Source organism: Periplaneta americana, chromosome 17 (genome assembly GCF_040183065.1).
Source record: "Periplaneta americana isolate PAMFEO1 chromosome 17, P.americana_PAMFEO1_priV1, whole genome shotgun sequence".
Taxonomy (NCBI): Eukaryota; Metazoa; Arthropoda; class Insecta; order Blattodea; family Blattidae; genus Periplaneta; species Periplaneta americana.
Genome location: NC_091133.1, coordinates 102,109,701 through 102,127,007, shown reverse-complemented (window position 1 = coordinate 102,127,007; position 17,307 = coordinate 102,109,701).

Below are 17,307 nucleotides of genomic sequence, written 5' to 3'. Positions count from 1 at the left end.
AGTGTCCGTGCTACCATATTCAAACGGTAGATTGCGTCAAGTCCATAGACACGAACTTGGGGGAGGAGGAGACAAGGCTCTTTCTACCCACTCGACTTATAAAGTCTGGGACCCTGCCCTCCAAATAATTCCAATAGAGATTACTCGATAAACTACGTTTTAGTCCACTGCTGTGGAGTAATGGTGAGCACGCCTGGCTATGAAACGAGCGGGCTCGGGTTCAAATCCTGGTTGGGGTTTTTTTCCGGGATTTTCCTTCAACCAATTGAAACAGAATTCCTGAGTAACTTTCGGCGTTGGACCTCGGACTCATTTCGCCATCATTAATTCACATATCATCATCATCATCATCATCCATACAATAGCCGGGTTAAGTTCACGGTGTGGCGTGCTGTACTTGTACAAGAGCGCGGCCTTTCGGCTACCTAATCATTCACAGAATAGGATTGGTAAGCACAATAAGCCTCAGGCTGCAGTGCAAGCCTTCGGGTCCCTTCTCCGTACAAGAAAGAAAAAAAAATTACGTTTTAAGTAACTAGGAGGTAGTAAAAAATGGTTATTATATTTCCAATCCATAGAGAAGACAAAAGGAGGATAACAATGGCAAAGGAATCTGTTATTATAAAAAAGGAGAATCTTCTGTGGATCTCTGGAAAAACAACTAAGGAAGAGACTAGTGAAGTGCTTTGTGTAGAATGTGGCATTGTATGGAGGCAAAAACATGGACATTACGATGAAGTGAAGAGATGAGACTAGAAACATTTGAAATGTGGATACGGAGAAGAATGGAGTGTGTGAAATGGACAGACAGAATAAGAAACGAAGATTAGGTGAAGAAAGAATAATGCTGAAACTGATCAAAAAGAGAAAAAGAAATTGACTGGGTCCCTGGCTAAGAAGAAACTGCCTACTGAAGGATGCACTGAAAGAAATGGTGGACGGGGGCAGAAGAAGATATCAGATGACAGACGACATTAAGATGGATCGTATGCAGAGACTAAAAGGAAGGCAGAAAATAGGAAAGAGTGGAGAATGCTGGGTTTGCAGTGAAAGACCTGCTCTTGGGCAGGAAACTATGAATGAATGAATGAGATAGGGTCATTTTTCGCAAAGACCATGTTAGTGATGCAACTTACAATACCCCTCTCCCTTTCTTTCCTCCTTCATTTGAGATCGGTGAGTCTCCACACATGATCCAATGGTCTTTCCACTGCTTTGTTTATGATTCACATTTTTTCAGTTCAATTCAGTAACAGTCGTAAGTATTACCCCTGTTAACATTATATAACAGATTGCTCATTCCTATGTTAAAATCGGTAGCACTTTGAAGAGAACAACCGCCAGGATCTCCACCCGTCCGCCGTGAACGAACACGAGATGGCAGTACAGTCGCTAATGCAATTCAAATGGAAGTTATGACGTGATTCCTTATGTAACAATTAGATGACAGCATAGTAAACCTGACAAAAGTTGTTACCGTCAAAGCCTATAAGCCCAGCAATCTGGGTATATAATTATGATCTAGTGTACAGTATTACCAACAGGGAATACTATGGCGGAATTCAGAGTTCAATTAATAGTGTATTGTACTGTATTGTTGCCTACTATCAGTCAACAAATTATTATTAATTATTCAACATTTTTCGTAAACTAGTTACGAAATTTAAAGTAACCGTTATTAACATTCAGTTTTTAGTTATCTTTTCTTGTGATGATCGTCGTCACCAGGTGATCACTGACTGCGATATTACTATTGATAATTGACAAATTCGTAACAATGAAAACTGTCCAAAATAAAACTTCAATGAAAGCGAACAGAATGATGAATTGGATTGCAATAGTGGCAGTGAAACTAATAGGTCATGTTAATCATATTGTACCTGGGATATGGATTAACTTCATTCCGTCCGATATTATATCCTTTCCATCACCACTGCATAACATTCCCGCTCTCCGACTGCCGGAGGTTGCCTAGGACGAGCAGGATTGCTTCGAAACCTGAATATTCAGCGAACCTTAGCGTTGTCAGCTGGTGTGGCTTGGGAATGCGCCTAACTGGGGGTCAGCGTAATAGTTTTCTCAGACGGACGTAGCGCTAGGATTCGCCCTGTCCTTCTGGATAATAACGTCACATGTGCATGTTGACGTGTGTGTATGGTTTTTTTACTGCATGAAGCATGATCGTATCGTGGCTTTACTGTTTCATTGCGCGAAGTATACAGTGTGTGTAATGCGATGCACCAAAATATCGATTTCGAGCATCCCTGATAACGCAAATGTGAATTTGTGTATGTGTGTGTGCGTCTCTCTCTCTCTCTCTCTCTCTCTCTCTCTCTCTCTCTCTGTGCGTATACAGTATTTTTTTCTCAACTACTGGACGTGTTTTGTTCACACTCAGTATTTACGACTCAATTTAACTGGGAATGATGCAAATGAAATATAGGCCTACTACTTATCAGAAGATTAATGGATACCTATTTATTTGAATCAAAACACACAATTTATGTCCCAATAAAAAAGTGACACACGATTCATAGGATCCCTGTTATTGCATGAAACGTTTATGATCTCGGTGAGTTGTTTGTTGTTTAGTCAACTGTCCGAAGACAAGTCTGAATGTTGTAAATGACACAATAAGACATCACTCATGAGACAACTAAGCCAGGAGATAATGGGGTAGGGTGACTCTCGGTTGAGTGTTCTTGCGATATTTAGATTTTTGAGGAATTATTTATATGAATCGTGAATATGATTGAAAATGAGATAAATGTAATGCAATTTAAGTGATGTATTATTAATGCCCATTTTCCTTTTTTACTTTATTAAATTTAATATATCATACCCTGTATAAGCATTTACCGGTATAAAATTAAGCCACCGGCGTAGCTCAGTCGGCCTGCTGATCTAGAGTTGCGCTCGAGCCTGCTTCGATTCCCGCTTGGGCTGATTTTCTGGTTGAGTTTTTTTTTTTTTCCTAGGTCTTCCCAAACCATAAGGCGAATATCAGGTAATCAATGGCGAATCCTCGACCTCATCTCACCAAATACCATCTCGCTATCAACAAACCAAGCGACGCTGAATAACCCAGCAGTTGATACAGCGCCGTTAAATATAAGGAAATAATATTAGAATGACTGTTTTTCATCTGAATTTTTTTGTTGGAGAACCACCGTTAGTATGGATCTATCATAAGAAAAATAAAAAATATAAATCATGCAAGAAAGTAAGTTTATCCTCTGACAAGTACCATATCTGCTCCGTTACTAAGTGACGTCAAAATTGTATCACAGAACTCATTGCCGTTGCTAAGTAAGTAATGTCAGATATTGAAATAGTACATTATGCAACGAGCCTATAATGATAGTAATTAAGATGCAAGTATGGATATTTATGAAACGAGCGCAAGCGAGTTTCATAATGTTCATGCGAGCGTCTTCATTACCATTATAGGCGAGTTTCATACGACTTTTTATGCTCGACCATATTTCTAACTTGAAATTATTCAGATGTATACATTTTATTTGTATCTGACAAGATCGGAAGTGACCTTGTTCTAGGTCGTGAATTGTGAGATGTGCTCAGACGCGAAAGTATTGATTTTTTCCGAGGAACAATAATATCATTGACTTTGATGTAATTCCGTTAAACTTGATATAACCTTGATTATTGAATTCGACATTGAAAAACGAGATGACAAATTAAATTTATTTGAATATTATTTACAATTAACGCTAATTATTATAGTAACAGAACATAACCTTCTGCGACAGTATTGGATTTCCAGCCTCCGTGACTTTTCGCTAATTCTCTTTGATTGCATATCCGAGAATAATCGATACTTGCGGTTTTATAACGGTACAAAGCTGGCTTGTCATTGGCTGAACACCTGTAAGCTGAGTTGTCATTGGCTGAACACCTGTACTTTAATGAGTAGGTGTACTTTAATGACATGCATTAAAGGACTGCTACCAGGTGTATAATTACTACATTTCGGCATGGTCGAGCATAAATTCCATAACGTTTCACCCATACACTTTTTACGTTAAAAATTAACATTAATTTACGACCAAAAAAGATTATAGCAACCATTTTTTAGGGGAGAAATGTGTTAGGTAATTAATTGGGGTTAGGAGGTAGGGGGGCTTAATAATTATGAGGTTCTAACAAAATGGCAGAATACATTTAAAAAAATACATGGCATGCTAACTTGTTATCGTCCTCTGATAACGCACACCACCGGATAGAATCTGATCTACAAGAACTTCACGATTTAAAAGTAATGTGTGCTGTGTCTTCACAAATCGTTCTTATTCTATTTTTAAAAAATAAAAAGATGAAGTTATTTTAATATGCTTCGTGAGTATAAGACAGCAGATTTATGAGAATAAAACAGTGAAAACATATTCATGCAGGATAAAACAACTCCTCACATTTTTACTCAACAAAAGAAGTTTTACGTAATACTTTTGGTATATAGTTTCCTGTAACTTGGCCTGCAGGATCACCAGATATTATTCCTATGAATTATTGTGAAACTATCTGGACACCTAAAACATCAGCTGAAGGAATCCATTACACATCCTGTAACATATATTCAAAAACATGAACTGAGAGCTGCTGTTTACAGCAGTGAAGAGAGTCTGCTATTTGTACAAGAAGAAAATGGTGAGCATATAACCACAACATTGGATTTCTTCATTAAAATCTCACTTCATGTGTAAGATAGTGTAAGAAATATTAAGAGTGCATAGCAAATAACAAAGTCAAGTGTCGTCATCCAGGATGCAGCGAAGTAGAAACCCTTGGGCATGTTTTGGGTTATTGCCCTAAAGGAGAACTACTGAGGAACAATCGCCACCATAAAGTGAGAAGCTCCATCGCAACCACTCTTCGGAAGGCATAGTGGGAGGTTTACGAAGAAGTGCACTGCTTGCTGAGAATGGGTCAACGAGAAGAGCAGACATTATAGCAATCGATCGCCGGAATCAAAGAAGCCTCATTCTTGACCCCACTGTCCGTTTTGAGAAGGATGATCAATAACGTTAACGATGAAAAGAAGTCTATTTACAACCCATGTATTCCTCACTTCAGTGAGAGAGACAAAATGAATATTAATACATGGGAAGTGAAAGGACTTGTTTTTGGCGCTAGGGGAACTTCATTTAAGTTAACCAAAACCATTCTCCTTTCTCTTAAATTTTCTAATGAGAACATTAACAAAATTTGTCTAATGGTATTGAGAGATTCATTATCCATTTTACACAATCACTTGTATAATGCTATGTATTTTTTTTTTTACTTCATTTCATTACTCTCCAATGTATTTTCATCTCATGTTTCTCCGAAATCAAATTGTACTTTATTTTTAAAATTTATCATTGTTCCGTATTCTCTCCGCAATCATATTGTATTTTTAATTTAACCTCTGGTTTGTATTCTGGATCCTAGTGGTCAGCCGTAGATTTCGGCCAGATGTCCCAAATTGTGGAATTTGTGTGAAGAACAATTAAAGCTATATCTTACTTTTGAAAACCTTTAGACCTATACCTAACAGGACAAATTTTTACCCTATAGGAATTCAGTTTATTCTTAAAATATTGCTTTCTAAACACACGCCAAACAAAGTAAGTGTGTATGATAACTGCTAGAGAAATTCTCTGATTTAAACAACACGAGAAACTGACGCTCGGTGCCCTATGCGAGCTTTGACACTCATGAATTTATGGAGGCAGAAGAGCTAAGGCCGGCCAAGTTCATTATTGTGGCGCCCTTGCTCGAGAATTGACCCCGGGACCGTCTGACATTTCAGCAGCAGTCTGATGCTCTCCCTACCTACTACACCCGCGTTCACACGGCTCCAGCGCCGCGCCGCAGCGTCTCATCTTGCTCCGTCTGCTGAACTTCAAGGAACGAGACCTTCAAAATTCCCTCCATCTGACGATTCAGTTCAACTTCTCCAGAACTTGGACAGCAGTGATGCTTCATTTTTTATATTACGTACGACGTAGTGATAACTAGTGTTGTGGGATTTAATCGATTAATCGATAAATTTCTGTTGTAAGATTAATCGATCAAAAATATTTAATCGAATCATCGAGTCGATTAAAATTAATCGGTTGTAGTTGATAGTAAGTGTATATGTACGTGAACGACCACAAATATTATCAGAAAATGCAAGCTCTAAATTTCTAAAAATTTTATAAGAAAATTAACTCACAATTTTATTGGACAAAAATTACAAGGTACAACAACAAGACTTATTATAACTTAAATATCTTATAAAAGTATAAAAAAAGGTTGCTAATAATATTTTTGAAACCAGTTTTAACAAAGCATGAAAAAAAATCTCCAGTTACATCATTTGGTAACCATAACATTGTTATGGTCTCTCTGACATCTTTAATATTTTTCCCGCATGTAATAAACATTTATTTCTGAAAAGTAGACTACTCTCAGACATGTAGAGTTGTTTATTTTAATGCAATTAATTTTTTATTTGTCCTATATAAAATATATTAAAATTTATATAATATTTTCTGACCTAATTTTTCTATTTTCAAAGAAATTGGCATTATTTTAGTCTGCCTTTCGCATAAATGCATGTTAAATCAGTGTACAAAATCAGAATTCTATCTCTAATGGTTGTCGAGTTATGAAATAATAAGTTATGTGAGAAAATTTTCAAATTTTGGAAAATTTAATTTAAAGTAAAAAGTAAATTCTAAAAAATATTATTAGTAACCTTTTTTTATACTTTTATCAGATATTTAAGTTCTAATAAGTCTTGTTGTGGTACTTTGTAATTTTTGTCCAATTGTAAGTTCATTTCCTTATACAATTTTAGAAATTTAGAGCCTGCATTTTCTGATAATATTTGTGGCCGTTCACGTACATATACCCTTAATAATTATTATTTTGTTAATACAAACTCACACTAAAAATTCCGACAATATTTCTCTCTCGGAAATTGCTTACTTAACACAACAGTACTGTTATTTTTTAACTGTAACCAGGTAGAGTAGGCAAAATCTTTGCACAAACACTTCAGAAAGAGATGGAAATATGAAGACAGTGACCTAGTCTACCTCTATTGAAAGTTGAAACAATGCGAAACCCTTATTAAGTTTTATGGTTTTCCAAGAAAACTTCCACCTTGGCAGCCCATCTTCCTAGCATATTATGAAATATATACTTTTCTGGGATTCGTTCCCCTCATTCCTTATAAAATAGCCATGTCTACACTGAGTGCAAATATGAGCGTAACTATCTTCTTTTTCTAAAATATGGTAATTCGGATTACAATAGGGGCCAGTCTCCTGTTTCGACCGCTGTACTTTTGCAGGTGCTTGCAGTTTCTGTACTGAGTTTGTATATGACGTTTTGTGTTTAGTTTGATAAAGAAAAAAAATCAGTTTTCTGTGGTCTGAAAAGTGTAAACTCCATTATGTCATATGAGAATTTGAGAGGTAAGCTCGGTGAAACGTTTGGATTTAAATTGAACGATCGTGGAGAAGTGCTTGACAGAATAAAAGTTTTTTTCGTGTTTAGTGTTACGAAAAGTATAGCGGTACTAAATTCGGAGCATGTGAATTCACTCACATGTTTAAAATCAGTAATTAACTAGGTGAGTCTTCATACTTTTTGTTATTTATGTTTGTCTCAAAAATTTCCGGAGAAATTGATACAATAAATTATAAGCCTCATAATAAAAATCGTCGCTGTTCCTGCAATAACTCCTATTTGACATATTCATCGATTTTCAGATTTTTGCTCTATTAAATAACTTAAATAGTGATACAGCAAATAATAAAATCTCCTATATGTAATTATATTTCTTTCTTTTGAAAATGTAACAATTCACAGTCTATAACTGCATCGAGAAATTCATAATATGGTCCTGGGCTGTGTAAAGACAGTTATTGCATGAATTGTCTAGATTTTGGCCTTCATGATGTATCAAGACCGTCATTTAATTTCGTGTTATGATTTGCAAGGCCTCGTGAAAGTCGATGTTGAATACAACAGACAATAATAAACAATTGACTAAAGAAGATTGCATTTTAATATTATACATGAATGTTTGATCGTATTTATTTATATTTTTTATTTTTTAATTATTTTAACGTCCATTCGCATAATTTTATTGTAGCCTATGTTTTTTCTCCTGGTTTGAAGATTAAATGTGCAAACTTTGGCGCATATCGGTCAAAACGTTTAGATTTGCATAGAGAACATACACACATACCCACATTCACTTTTATATCTACACTAATAATAAATCTGTAGCCGAAATTTTTCTGGTAATTTTCGATTTTCCAAAAATAATTGGTCCTAACATATATAATTAACCACCCTGAAACCGAAAATCGCTTTTTTGAAATTTTTGTTTGTATGTCTGGCTGTCTGTCTGTCTGTATGTTTGTTACCTTTTCACGCGATAATGGCTGAACGGATTTCGATGAAAATTGGAATATAAATTAAGTTCGTTGTACCTTACATTTTAGGCTATATGGCATTCAAAATACATTATTTAAAAGGGAGGTTATAAGGGAGCCTGAATTAAATAAATCGAAATATCTCGCTTATTATTGATTTTTGTGAAAAATGTTACATAACAAAAGTTTCTTTAAAAATAATTTGCGATAAGTTTTATTCCTTGAAACATTTTCATAGGACTGATATTTAATGAGATAAATGAGTTTTAAAATTAAAATAACTGCCATGTAAGGCCGTGTAATGAATTAAAAAACAAATGACTTCGTCTATAAGGGGCCTTGGACAGCAACAATCGAAATCTATGCAAGATAGCCTACAGAGAATGTTTCTGTGTTTGTATGAAGTAATATTGGAAGCTAAATTAACCGATTTGTATAATTAATTATTATTTCACCACTGGAAAGTGTAGTTTCTCTAGATGGACATAATGCTATAATGTTATTACAGTAACTTCTGATATAATATAATATTATATTATATTATATTATATTATATTATATTATATTATATTATATTATATTATATTATATTATATTATATTATATAATTTAAGTTATTTGAAGGGTTCAGTACCATAGTGGGCCAAGCGCCATTTACTGAATACGTAGAAAACAAGGGTTAAAATTAAGTTATTACCATAATTCAATGGAAACCTATAACAAGTAAAATAAAATATACACATTAAATCTAAATGATGTCAATCTTCATTAAACTATGGTTGCATGTAATAAAAATTAAGAAACATGTTAAAGGAATTGTCATTGCATCAAATGAGTGTCTCTGGACCAAAATGATCGCATTTTAATTATTTGGATGCAATTTAAATTAAGTAAACATATTAAACGATGTATCCTTCTATCAAACACGAATGTTCCCTGGATCAAATGTCCTATTTTAATTATGTAATTACTTTATATTTATTTCTAACGGGTGCAGCGGAGAGCACGGGTACGGCTAGTATTAAAATAATTATACAAAATCCATGGAATTATGCAGGCTAAATGAACAATATTTAAAGCATAAAACGAAAAGAAGGAAGTAATGTTAACATAATAATTTATGGATACTTTTAAGTTTAAGTGGCAATGAACTTTGAAAAGAATTAGTATTACGATATATCAAACTCGACCTTTAAAATGAGATTTTGTGATAGCTTCACATGTTATAGCCTTCACGCATGAATGTCTTGGTGATGACGACTAAAATGTCTGAGACTCGAGCAGTGCCTCACTCTCTTCCTACTCGCCAGCGTGCTCCATCTGGAGCATGCAGATAGAAAAAGAGCAGGGTGAGCTGTCGCGGATGTGGTTTTAGGCGCTTTTGCCGCAGGTCGTTTCGTTTTACTCCCACTCAATAATATAATATTGTGGATCACCACCACGGCTGCAGGACTGATGAGTGTAAGGTCTCGGGTTCGTGTCTCGTTGATGGAAAAATTATTTCAGTCATAATTTCCAGGATGACTCCGGGATGCGCTCAGTCTCCGATTCATTAAGTATCATTTCTTTTCGGGAATAAAATTGACAGGGGATTCAAGCAAATCCTAATGATTCAGAGAAACGTCTGTATTCGAATTAAGGGGTTAGCTACAGTTTACAGCAGCAAAATTTTGGAAATATTCAACATGTTATTCCTCCATTATTATATCTTGTACAATAATGAAAATTAGTATGTGTAACTTCTGCTATATGAAAAAAATATTTTACGTTTAAAAAATTATTTACATTTTTTTTTTTTAAATTCAGTTCACTATGCAATGATGAAGAGTTTCCCACATAACTCAAATACTATCCAACATTCTGTGATGAAATTTTTTGTGTGTATTTATGCATGTCATATCTACAATATGATGCAAGATCACTTCTCTACCTTTGGTAGATTGCCTGACAAAAATAAATGCATTTTAAAAAATATCAGTACTTTCTTCTAACACAAAAAATATTATTTATTAAGGAGTGTTGTTGAAAGAGCATGATATTCTAAACATGTGTTTTAGCAATAAAATAAAAGATAGAGAACATGAAAAAGTTAACAAGTTTGTAAGTTATGAGGAAAAAGCTTCATCACTGCACAGTGAACTGCCAACATTTTGAATTTTGAAAAAAATACATAAATATTTTTTTTTATCGTAAAAGTATTTTTTCATATAGCAGAAGGACAGTATTTTACACATACCAATTTTCACTATTCTACAAGATACAGTAATGGAGGAAAAAAATGTTGAATATTTACAAAAATTTACAGCTGTAAGCTATACCTAACCTCTTGAAGTAATAGAATACAATTTCTATTTTAACACTGTACTATAGTTAGTTTATTTAAAATCCATGTACACATAACTCATGTTACCAACATTTCTATGACTACAGTGTCAAAAACTGTATTATTTTTCTTATAAACTTACTTATTAATGAAGTTATAGGTCTTTCAATTTTTTTAAGTTTGAATAACCATATTATGTGACAACATTTATTCTGCACCTAAATATGACGACAAACTTACGTTTCCTACATTTCACACAATATATAACAATTCCATAATCCGAAAAAGTAGAATACCTAATTTTACTTATCTTTGCGTACGTAATAAGTACGTAATTCCTTCCATTTTGTAATCATTTGTAATGTTATTTCGCTATTTGCGAAAATCGATAAAAATGTTTGAAAATATTGACATATAGTCCATATTTCCACATCAGCAATGCAACAAAAGCGAATCATTTAAGAGAAAGCTGAAAAACAATATTCTATTATGAGCAATGACCCACATGTAGGCACGTGAATTCTCAACGACCATTAATTTGAGTAGTTTCAGGTAAAAATATGGTAATACTTTTAAATGGATCGATACCGGGTGTTTTTATATCTTCCTTAAATTATTTGTAAAGAGAAACGAGTACATTTCCAACATACGAGTATATACGACAGAAAATGCATTCACGACCTGTAGAAAATTAATTTTCCAGAGTAATTTTTATACACGTATATTTATTTATAAATGTATATTTTTTTATGAACTTGCCTAAAGGGAACATATTTCTGTGGACGGTAGTTACTTTCTCTGAAACAATCAATTTTGGTTGTACATGACCAATAATAATTCTTAATTTCATTTTATGTAATTTAAACATTTCAAGAAGGAAATAAAGCCTATTTAATATGTCTATTTTGTACGTTTCATAAATAAATACCGATTGACATTTATGGTTAAAACAATATATGTTTTATGTGCATTAGTATTGGATGAATAAAATTGACTTGCAGACAAAGATTGTGAACAAAAGTCATAATCAAATTTTAATAAAATAATCTCTAAAATACATATTTTAATAGGAAATATAAAGCTCCGACACACCAATTTATAAGAAAGAAGGTGATTCAGTGAGTAGGAATACATGATAATGTTTTACTCTCCTACTAAACTGAATTTAATAATAATAATAATAATAATAATAACACTAATAATAAATTTATTCCGATGGTTTTAAGGCCATCAGGCCTTCTCTTCCACGCCACCCGACTCGTATTACAACAAACGATTTTTTTAAATTTCATATCGTCTCTTAGAGGCTTCAAGTTTTCAAAATATTTACAACTTCTTACTAGGAAGCTTCTAGTTTTGTAAAGATTGGTTCTGTATTGCTACTGTCGGTTTCTGATTTACTTTTGCATCAAGTGCCTATTGAACTACGCGATGGGTCTTTATTTTACATCTCCTTTCGATAACCTCAATCATGAGGGAGGAACGCACCTTAGAGTATAGGCAATCCAACTTACTGTCCCGTAATGCGTGTTGCAAATAGCACCGAGAAATAGTGGTTAAAGAAACTGACTTTTTTCAAGGTCGTTTATTCATTTCAGGCGTTTGCATCAATTCCAAAGACTCATATTAATAACTTTTCTAAGACTTATTAAAAAAAAAAGCAATCCCATGCTATTAGCGGGATGATACAGCGCTGTACAATTCCGCTTCTTTTTTGCAATGGTGCTACGGATATAATTGGACTGTATTGGACTAAATTTGATTTGGGAAGAGAGACAAGCCTCTTTGCTCTTTGAACGCTTCTAGATTCTTAACATTGTTAACCCTGCTCTGCTCCTTCCGTAAGTTTTCAGGACCTTGTACGGAGTGATCTACTCGCTGTCCAACCCAAACTTCATTCTCATGAATGCAAAAAGGGTTTCAGAGGCAATAACATAGCTGTAACAGAGCAGTAGTTAAATGTAAACGGTGAAACTTAAATACTAATAGAAAACTTTCAATCGCTTCATCTATCACAGATCTCAAAGCAGTGGGACACACTCACGGACCGGAGAACGCGAATTCGATTATGCGCAATGTTCAAAACATACAGAGGTGAGCCTGCCTGGAGAGAAATAAAAAATAGATTGCAGCTGCCAAATTACTCTTCAAGGAACGACCACTCATATAAATTGAGGGAAAGAATACAGAGGACGGACACTGGAAAGTTTTCTTTTCTCAATCGTACTATCAGGGACTGGAATGCTTTACCTGCAGACTTACTAAAGGCTTTACCAATAACCAAAAATGTATTTAAAAATAGGCTTAAGGACTTTACTAATAGACGGTAGTATATTATACACACTACTTAAAGGGTGTAATTGATATCTTGTTATTGAAGTGTTCTATCAGTGAGGAAGTGTGTTGTGTCAGTGAAGCGTGTAGTGTCAGTGAAGTCTATTGTGTAAGTGAAGTGTGTTGGTGTCAGTGAAGTGGCTGTGCAAAGTATTTGAACAGTGAAATGGTTAGAAGTGTTAGTGAAATCAGGTAGAATCAGTGCAGTGAGTAAGTTGACAGCGAAATAAGTATAGTGCCGAAAGGTACTTGTGCAGATATGAACCTGTCACACTCGTGGGTATTAGTTCGAACTTAGGGTTAAGATACACATTAGATTTACTTTAAATGTTATTTTAAGTAACCATGCTTCATTTAATTTAGGATGCTCCTTATTATTATTATTTTATTATTATTATTATTATTATTATTATTATTATTATTATTATTTATTGTTTTTATTAGTTGTGTTTATTATTAATTGTCATTATTGAGTGTAATTAGTTACCACTGCCACCGGATATATACCCATTTGCAGTGTGAATAAATACATACATACATCTGAAGGGAAATTTATCATATTTTTATATTTGCAGATGGAAGTAATTTTGCACTGCGAAAATTGCGCGTATATTCTTCCAGAATGAAAAGATGAATTGAGAGCTGAATCGGTGGGTTTTCATCACGAGATAAAACAGAAGTAAGGTCAGAAAATTCTCTGACGGTCACTAGATCTTATAGACCACTCTCTGTGTTAGCTTGTTTCCCCGACAAATAATTAAGGCCGTACATTTGGCATACTATCTCCATTTTACATCGCATATTCCCTTAAGCCATTCTCTATATCATACTTTAAATGAAATTTAATGATTGCGGAAATAATTAAATGGAATGTTAATGGAATGAAATTTAGGTAGTTGAGTAAAACAAGAATCGTAAAAAATTCTGAGCTGTATCAGGGATACACCGCCGACACATAGAATATGTGACCAAGTTTCGGGAATGATACTACAGTTGTGTTGGTTTTAATATTTTATTTTTATTTCCGTTTACTTAATGGAGAGTATGGGTCTAAGATAAGAGGAGTAATTAATGAAGGAATGTAATATATTTTGGTTCATGGACTAATTACTAATAACAGCATTCGACAGTGGCTCATAGTGTTGTTACAGTACGCATTTGAAACTTTACTCTTTGTTTCACCACGGATCCCGGAACGGGCGTCCATACTCGGTGCCGGGAAAGATGTATCTACGTCAATTACCTTAACTTTCAATCTCATTTAATACAAGTATGAAATGTCAACATGGTGTGTCATGTTTGTTTTTATGCACCTTATCGTAATTGAAGGGTTCAGAGCCATTGTGGGCCAAGCGCCATGTATTAAAAATGGAGAAGAAAAGGGTTAAAATTAAGTGAATGTCATAATTCAATGAAAGATATAACAAGTAATATAAAGTATGTACATTAAAAGTAAATGATATGTCAATCTTCATTAAACTATGATATTTACTTAATTTTAAACCTTGCTTTTTCCGTTTTTAATAAATGGCGCTTGACCCATTATGGCTCTGAACCCTTCAATTGTAAGAACATCCCAACGTCAGGAAAGGCAAAGAAAGGAGAGTGAAGCCGAGCTCCAAGCCTGTTGGCCACTCGTCTCACTTCGATTTTCGCCGTTCCATTTAAAGGAATTATAGAGAATTTTAAAAGAGGAAAGCTGAAAATGGGCGTAACCTAATAGCTACCACATGAGGGGGAAGACGAATCATGATAGAACAACAACAGAGCAGGATCGTCGAAGATGTTAAAGCTGGGTAGCGAGCGGGGCAGGGGAGCTCCGCAGTCCTCGCAAGAGAAAGGAACCGAACCCTTACGCTGTGCGAGTGACACTCGAGTAAGCTCATCCTGAAGTGCTGAAGGCGATACACGAACTACAAAGCTCCAATTTTCAGAAGGTTTAATTTGCAAAATTCAGGAATTTATGCAAGAGGGGAGGGGAGGTGTAGGATAGTGATCCATTTACCTTGAAGTTCATCAGACATTTGCTCTAGCGCCTTAGAAAATCCACGGAAAACCACAGGCAGGATGAGTTGTGCCCCCACTATCAAATCAGACTCGTCAGGACGTCCGTCCTGCTGGCGTAGAGGCGCTGTAATGTGGCAGCTACTTGCAGTTCATGTTGAGATTAGGAGAGATGCTCACGACCTGCCAAGCACGTAGTCGTGGAGGAGGGGTATTACAGTGTAAATACACCCACCGTAAATTGTATAGGCGTCAGTCGACGCTTAGATGTGTAGTATGGAAACTGGTTTTGTGCTGAATCGAGGCACTTAATGGAGTTCCTTAATATGTGATCAATTCGGTTGAGAGTGGGCTAACCCACATAGGCAGTTACCGGTATTACGATTTTGTACATTCTTTGGTAGGCTACAATATCGTCATCTGTGCTCCTAAGGCCTCATTCACAATGGCTAAAGACAACAGAGAATAAAGACAAGACAAGTAGTAGTACAGACACGGAAATAAAATTTAGAGCTCCCTTACTGTATAACTTTACGATGAAAGAGTAATGGAACGGAGAAAAATTCTCTCCGGCGCCGGGATTTGAACCCGGGTTTTCAGCTCTACGTGCTGACGCTTTATCCACTAAGCCACACCGGATTCCACCCCGGCGTCGGAAGAATCGCTTAGTGGATAAAGCGTCAGCACGTAGAGCTGAAAACCCGGGTTCAAATCCCGGCACCGGAGAGAATTTTTCTCCGTTCCATTACTCTTTCATCGTATGATAACGCAGAATATCTGCATGGAAATATCATATGTACTTTGGTACATTATAATAATATATATGATATGCGTAAATCACTTCGTGATTTAAGACGGCGCTTATTCCGTCGGATCCCGGCCAACTAGTCACTCATTACGAGTGCACCTCAGCACATGTGTGGACTTCGGTCCTAGGTTCATAGATATCTATGACGTAGTGCAGAGGGCGGCCACTAGAGGGAACCCAAGAGTTGAAACTTAAAACTGAGACGATTCTTCCGACGCCGGGGTGGAATCCGGTGTGGCTTAGTGGATAAAGCGTCAGCACGTAGAGTTGAAAACCCGGGTTCAAATCCCGGTGCCGGAGAGAATTTTTCTCCGTTCCATTACTCTTTCATCGTATGATAACGCAGAATATCTGCATGGAAATATCATATGTACTTTGGTACATTACAATAATACATATGTATAACTTTAGCTTACAACACACTGCGCATGTGCAGTAAACAAGAGCCCTTGTATATATGCTACTTGTGGACAGTCGTGCGAAATTGTTGCCTACATACAGGTGGACTCCCACCAAGGCTCGCTCCAAATTTTAATTCCGTATTAGAAAAAGGAGCATCTTCTGCGGATCTGTGGAAAAAGAACAAAGGAGGAAACTAGTGAAGTGCTGTGTGTGGAGTGTTGTATTGTATAGAGCAGAAACATGGGCATTAAGACGAAGTGAAAAGAAGCGACTAGAAGCATTTGAAACGTGGATATGGAGAAGAATAGAGCGTGTGAAATGGGCAAACAGAATAAGAGATGAAGCTGTGTTGAAAAGAGTGGTTGAAGACAGAATGATGCTGAAATTGATCAAGAAGAGAAAAAGGAATTGGCTGGGTCACGGCTGAGAAGAAACTGCCTACTGAAGGATGCACTGGAAGGATGGTGAACGGGAGAAGAGTTCGGAGCAGAAGAAGATATCAGATGATAGACGACATTAAGATATAGGGATCATAAGCGGAAACTAAAAGGAAGGCAGAAAATAAAGATTGGAGAATGTTGGGTTTGCAGTGAGCGACCTGCCCTGGGGCAGAACACTTATGTAAGTACATATACAGTTCTTATAAAAGAGATTAAAATCACACCCGAGTCCGTTAAATTTGTAGCGAGAAACGCCTCCATTTCAGACACAGCGAAGGCTATAACCTAGAGCGAAAACATTACTTAACAATACAAACATAACACGTATGAGCACTGTAACGAAAGTCAATTTTTCTGATTCCGTCATGTGAGTTAGTTCACTCTTTCACTTCAGCACTCAATTTAGTGGAAGAAAAAGAGGCTTGTCGATGTGCGTTACTTGTTTTCGATCTATCACGCTTCGCCATATAGTCATTCAATTTCACGTACAGGTACAACAAATAACCGAAATAATGGTTGAAAATTGGCGTTAACACCCAGTAAAATTTATCATTATTTAGA